Source organism: Peromyscus maniculatus, chromosome 8, assembly GCF_049852395.1.
Source record: "Peromyscus maniculatus bairdii isolate BWxNUB_F1_BW_parent chromosome 8, HU_Pman_BW_mat_3.1, whole genome shotgun sequence".
Lineage (NCBI taxonomy): Eukaryota > Metazoa > Chordata > Mammalia > Rodentia > Cricetidae > Peromyscus > Peromyscus maniculatus.
Genome location: NC_134859.1, coordinates 59766623 through 59773361, shown reverse-complemented (window position 1 = coordinate 59773361; position 6739 = coordinate 59766623). Strand labels below are relative to the sequence as shown.

Here is a 6739-nt window from a genome sequence, read left to right as displayed (position 1 = left end):
AAAATGGATGAACAGCCATAGAAACATGAACTGCTTTTCTATTGGCTCAAGGAAGCATTAAACTTGCCATTTGCTTGTCACATGCCTATGCCTACCCTTTCACGTATTGGTACACGGAAAAGTTGGCTGATTTTAAAAAGTTTAAATTTTTTCTAGAAGGTTGTGTATATAAATCCTTTTGCAGGCAGTCAGTCATGTTGAATTGAGGTCTGTCCTTGAAGCCTTCCCAGTATGCATGGTTTTCTATAGTTTCCGTCTTCTTACAATCTACTCTTAGATGTGCTGGAGAGACGGCTTAGCCAGTAAAGGCTAGGCTCACAACCAAAAATATAAAAACTATTGATGGCTTCTTCTGTAAATTTTTATTGTGTGAGACACTTTAAGTCATTAACGATTAGAGTAATTCCTGATAATTTGGAGTGATTTTGAGGTCACCATTCTTCACTTTCCCCACTAAGAAAGTTGGCTCCAGTCAAGCAGAAGCCCTGTTCATTACCTGGGCAGGCAATGAGTATGCATATTTACATGGTTATTGACTGTGTTGTTATTATTTCTTTGTTGCTGTTCTTTAAATTCTGCCTTCCTCTAAGTGTTGGAAGTAGTGTGCCTATAATTGATCTCCACTAGAGATCCCGAGATAAATTGGTCTTAGAAAGGTCCTAGGTAATTATTATGTCTTTAATGAGTTATATAGGATCTAGACTCCTCTGGGGGTACAGAGCCCTTAAGGCTCAGGGATGGCAGCAGAGGGATGTGAATATGGATGGTGAAGGTAGGTGGTGAGTAGAGAGTCCAGTAGATAGTTCCTGTGCCTTCAAATAAAATAAAGGTGAGCAGGATGTTGAACCAGAAACTTTGATTCAGCCTCAGCAGGAAAATAATCTCGTGTCTTGTTGTCAATTTAAATGAATTTCCAGTGTTATGCAGGACAGTTTTCAAGGTATGATAGCATTCTTCTTTTCTGTGTCCCCCAAGACATCACCACATTGTGCAAGTATTTATTTCATGGTCATCATATTAGCACTTTCATATTGATGGGTTCATCACAATTACAGAGTATGTTCATTTTCTCTCAATATCACACACCATTTCAACACAAGAGCAGGGCTGTGAGATGGAGTTCACTGCTGTAGTGCTGAGTGGTTGTTTACTATACTTTCCCTTGTGGGGTCTTAGCAAAATCTGAACAATGTCCTAACCAAGATGATGATCAATTCTATCTGCTCAAGTTCACAAATCTGTGTTTTAGTGGTAATGTCTGTGATTGCATCTAAGTGCAGTCCATCAAGGATCATCTTAATATTATATAGGTTTTCATGTAAAATGTGCAATGAAATCTACTCAATCAAAATTATTACTTCTATAGAATCTAAGTTGATTTGCAGGTGTAACAATTGCTAGAAACATATCCCTTGGGATTTCTATGTGCAGTTTAACTTGAGAACTGTGGACTTCACATCTAAAGAAGGTATGAAGTCCATTCGACCATCAATGGTAAGAGCTGATGGTGGCTTCTCTGGCTTCTAGTCTTTGCATACATGCCTACATAACACTAAGGTACTGTTCATTTCATTTACATAGGAGCAGAAAATGGGCATGGTGGCACATACTTGTAATCCCAGTGTTCAGGAAGCAAAGAGAGGAGTAATGTATGTTCAAGGCCGGTCTTGAATACATAAGGAGAGCATCTTTTTAATGGTGCATGATTTCTTTTTCCTACATGTTTACCCCTCTATAATTCCAATCCACAATGTTTAAGTGTGCAAATTCTGAATTCAGTTGCATTAAATGTTGTCAGTCTGTGAAGATACAAACAGTCATACTCGGGTGTAGCATTTCAGAGGAAGTTGCTTAGATTTCTTGATGTTTTTCCTCTTTGGTCAGCTTTAAGACATGTGATAGACTTATTAGCCAGTGTTGTGCAGAATCATAGAATAAGGTGTGTGTGTGTGTGTGTGTGTGTGTGTGTGTGTGTGTGTGTGTGTGTGTGTGCCTATGCATGTGACTTAGGATACTGACAGCGTAGTGTTAGGTGCTGACAATACTAACATTTGAAGAACAGTCTAGAATATTGTAGTCCCTGAGAATAGGAAGGTTACTGACATGTGTCTAAGGGAGATGATGAAAACTTTTTTCTACTGTGAACTCTCCCTTTCCTCCCCTAATTGCTTCATCTGATTACATGAAGCTCATCATGTTATGTAGTGTTAATTATTTTACTCAAAGTAACTACAGATTTTATTGTCATTTATAGAATATCTGCATAGAAACTAAAATCTGTTCCAAATTGGTATCAGGCCTTTGTAGATGTAACCAATCGTCTTTTTAAAATAAGAAACACAGAGCCAATGTAAAAGAGAAAGCCGAGAGGTCAGAGCTCAGACATAAAATCTTACCTCCTGCAGTGCTCCTAGCTTCCCCGAGAGAGAGCTTCTTCCTGTTTGTCTGTCTTTAAAATAGTCTTTCTGTTCTGCCTTCTCATTGGTTGTAAATCCAACCACATGACTGCCTTATCACTGCCTGTAAGTACTGCCCTCCAGGTCTTAAAGGCGTATGTCTCCAATACTGGCTGTATCCCTGAACACACAAAAATCTACCTAGCTCTTCTAACCACCCACACTCTTGCTATGGTTCTAATAGCTCTGACCCAAGGGCAATGTTATTTATTAACATAAAATTAAAATCACATTTCAGTACAAATAAAATATCACCAGCCCTTAATCCACTTAACGTGTGAATTAACCACCAAATAGATTATAGTCATCTGAGGAATAACTCAAGTGAGGATTCCAAAGTAACTTTGTTGTTTCTTCGTTTTTATAATTCATAAGCATATGACAGATATTGGCCCTAGATTCACATTAAGAGATTATATACAATCACATAGGATAAAGCAACATATAGCCTTTCTTGCATGTAGTTTACAATTGATGGGAAGATAGCTTAAATCAGTGATCAAAGGGTTAAGGGCGTCGGATATGTATGTATGCAAGGGAACATGGCTGAAGTTCTCACTTAATACAGAGAGACAGGGTGACTTTACTGTGTATGTGATAAGCAATATCTCTTACATACAAGGATGAAACAGATGAAGAGGAAACAGAAGGGAGGAAGTGGTAGGTGAGTGGAGGAGAAACTCTAAAATGTGTGAGGTGAAGAGTTTTAACCCCAGCATTGATGAAGAAAGAAATGCAATTGGAACGTGTGAAACTGTATGGGAATATACCATTGGCATGTGTGAGATAACAAAACAACCTTTGTGCCCCTGACAGGAGCTTTGTCCTTATCCTCAGAGCAACAGTGGGAATATGGAGAATGATTCAGACAAGAGGTAATGGAACTCCTCTTTTTTTTTTTTTTTTTTTTTTTTTTGGTTTTTTCGAGACAGGGTTTCTCTGTGTAGCTTTGCGCCTTTCCTGGAGCTCACTTGGTAGCCCAGGCTGGCCTCGAACTCACAAAGATCCGCCTGCCTCTGCCTCCCAAGTGCTGGGATTAAAGGCGTGCGCCACCACGCTCGGCTTTGCATTTTTTTTTTTTTGGTATTTGCATTTTTTTTTTTTGGTGGAACTCCTCTTTTAGAATGCCACTGTGTAAATGAAGCAGGTTGAAGAAGAAGAGAAGGGTCAGGAGATGTGAGAACCTGGACTGGACTGAGTCTGCTTCTGTATTCCAGTAAAGACAAGATGTGATCCTGATGTATGAATGTAACCTCACAGAAAGAGATGGATGGAATAGGAGGAGAATAAACAGCAGACTGTTTATGTGTGACATCAGTTCAAGGTAAGAAAAATGGACGGATCAAAATTCACAGATTTCTGACTCAGACACGAATTTCTTTTACTATACTATGGGATACTGGAGAGATAGGAGACGGAGAAACACTTTGGGACACAACACAGTGAAGACATGAATTTCACTTGAGATTTTTGAGCTCCTGATGCCTGTGATACATACAATGGGAAGAAGATGATTAGTGAACAGTGGAGTAGAAATGTGTATGTTACAGAGACATGCATGTTGGAATTTTAAATGATAATGTAAGACATTGAAGTATGTGAGGTTTTCTTGAAAATTATATAAAATTATGATGCCAAAGCTTATCCAAACTCTTCAAGAATATAAATATCCAACATAAGAAAGAGAAAATCACAAATGGACAAACAATAGTTGAGCGGGCAATAGGAGAGGGAAGCCGTCCATTTTTTAAATCTCAGTAGAAAAGTATAGAACTGTTTATGTTAGGACAGAAAGATGTTAAAGAGAAATTGAGAAAATCATTAATAATTGAATGATTACAGGATTTTGGAGTATGAGATTATAATTACTATGATGATTATAAGATCCATTGTGTAGAAAGAATATATTTCAATGGGTTCCTGATAATTTCTCATTTAGGATACTGGAGACAAAAAATGATAATGAGCAACCAAACTGTCATCTCCAAGTTCCTCCTCCTGGGCCTACCTATTCCCTCAGAGCACCAGCACTTGTTCTGTGCCCTGTTCCTGGCCATGTACCTTACCACCGTCCTGGGAAACCTCCTCCTCATCATCCTCATTCTACTGGATTTCCATCTCCACACTCCCATGTACCAGTTTCTCAGCAATTTATCATTCTCTGACCTCTGCTTCTCCTCTGTCACAATGCCCAAATTGCTAGAGAACATGCAGAGTCAGGACCCATCCATCTCCTATGTGGGTTGTCTGACACAAATGTACCTTTTAATGGTTTTTGCAGACATGGAGAACTTCCTTATTCTGGTCATGGCCTATGACCGCTATGTAGCCATCTGTTACCCCCTTCATTACATCAGCATCATGAACCCCAAGCTCTGTGTGTGTCTGGTAGTGCTGTCCTGGGTATTTACCATGCTTTATTCCCTGTTTCACACTCTGCTCTTGGCTAGATTGTCATTCTGTGGGGACAACGTGATACCCCACTTCTTCTGTGACATATCTGCCTTGTTCAAGTTGGCCTGCTCTGACACATATATTAATGAACTATTGATAATTGTCTTGGGAGGGCTCATTATTGGCATCCGTTCTTACTCATTGTTGTGTCCTATGTACGAATTGTTGGCTCTATCCTAAAGGTTTCGTCTGCTCGGGTTATCCACAAGGTCTTCTCCACCTGTGGCTCCCACCTCTCTGTGGTCTCACTGTTCTATGGGACAATTATTGGGCTATACTTATGTCCAACAGGTAATAGCTCTACTGTGAAGTAGACTGCCATGGCCATGATGTATACAGTGGTGGCTCCCATGCTGAATCCCTTCATCTACAGCCTGAGGAACAGAGATATGAAAGATGCCCTGAGAAGGGTCCTTTGCAAGAAGAAAATCTCTTTATAAGGCAACACCGGGACTTTTACTTATATTTATCTAGTAAATATATTGATATTAATATTACAGAATGTATCCCTACAATAGGACCCACATTCAAGAACATACTGCATAATATTTCCTTTTGCAAAATGCTGTTTTTCAAAGTAGTTCAGTTAGGTATTGGGACCTTAGGGACTCAATGATGCCACCCCTGCCTTGTATGTGTGATTCTAGAAAAGCATTAGTAAGAGCCACTCTTTTATCAGGTCTCCACTCCTACATTCCTTTTTAAAGTTGAAAATAGGTTCTTCTCTCATATAATGCATCCCAACCACCATTTCCCCTCCCTCTGCCCCTCATAGCTTATAGCTCCCTTTCTTCCTAATCTGCTCCTTCTCCATTTCCTCTTCATAAGAAAGCAGGCCTCCAAGAGAAGACAGTGACATGTGACAAAACAAGATACAATAATACAAGGCAAAAGCTCTCATATCGAGGCTGGAGAAGGCAATTCAGTAAGAGGAATGGAGTCTGAAAAGCAGGCAAAAGACTTAGAGATATGTCTGCTCCCAAGATAACAGCCCTAACATATACTCAGAGGACCTGGTACAGACCAATTCAGGCTCTGTGCTTGCCATTTCAATCTCTGTGAGCCCATGTGAGCCCTGCTTAGTTGATTCAGCAGGCCTTGTTTTTTTGGGGTCCTCCAACCCCACTGACTCTTACAATATTCCTTCCCCCTCTCTCATGGGGTTCCCAGAACTTTGAGGAGAGGGACCCGATGGAGACCTCCAATTTAGACTCTCTCTCTGCATAATGTCTTACTATGGTTCTCTGCACATGCTCCCATCTGCTGCCTGAGGAAACCTCTCTCAAGGAAATAATCTATGTGTATAGCAGAATATCATTAGAAAGCATTGGTTTTTGTTTTTGTTTCTTTTTTTGGGGGGGGGCAGGTGTTTGGTTCTACCCCAGGCCTCTGGGCTATCCAGTATTCCATTACTGGCCATCCAGACAGTGTAGGGTATGGACTCCATTTCATGGAGTGGACTTCAAGTTGACCAACCACTGGTTGGCCACTCCCACAAGTTCTGTACTTCCATTGCCTCAGCTCATCTTGTAGGCAGGACAGGTGGATGGTTTTGTGACTGGGTTCCTATCAACATTTCCCTTTTTGTAGCCTGCTGAGTACCTTCCCATGACAAAGAGACAAGAATGTAGGCGTGAAGGTCCCAAACCCAAATCAGCTTGACCTCTTTAATTCAATGAGACCTGTGAATGTTGCCCTCAGCTGTGGGACCCCACTGTCAGTGGTCAGAGAGCTAACTTGTCTCAGAATCAGGCTGGGTTGTGTAGAGATTACCAGGACATCCTTGTCCAATAGCTCAACTGAATATAACCCAGTCCCACCACTGGAAG

The 6739-nt window shown here is 40.5% G+C and overlaps 1 pseudogene; it reads left to right on the top strand.

Moving 5' to 3' along the window:
• Nucleotides 1–4402: 4402 nt before the first annotated feature.
• LOC102924303 (olfactory receptor 1468-like) lies at nucleotides 4403–5917 on the top strand (annotated as a pseudogene).
• Nucleotides 5918–6739: the final 822 nt, after the last annotated feature.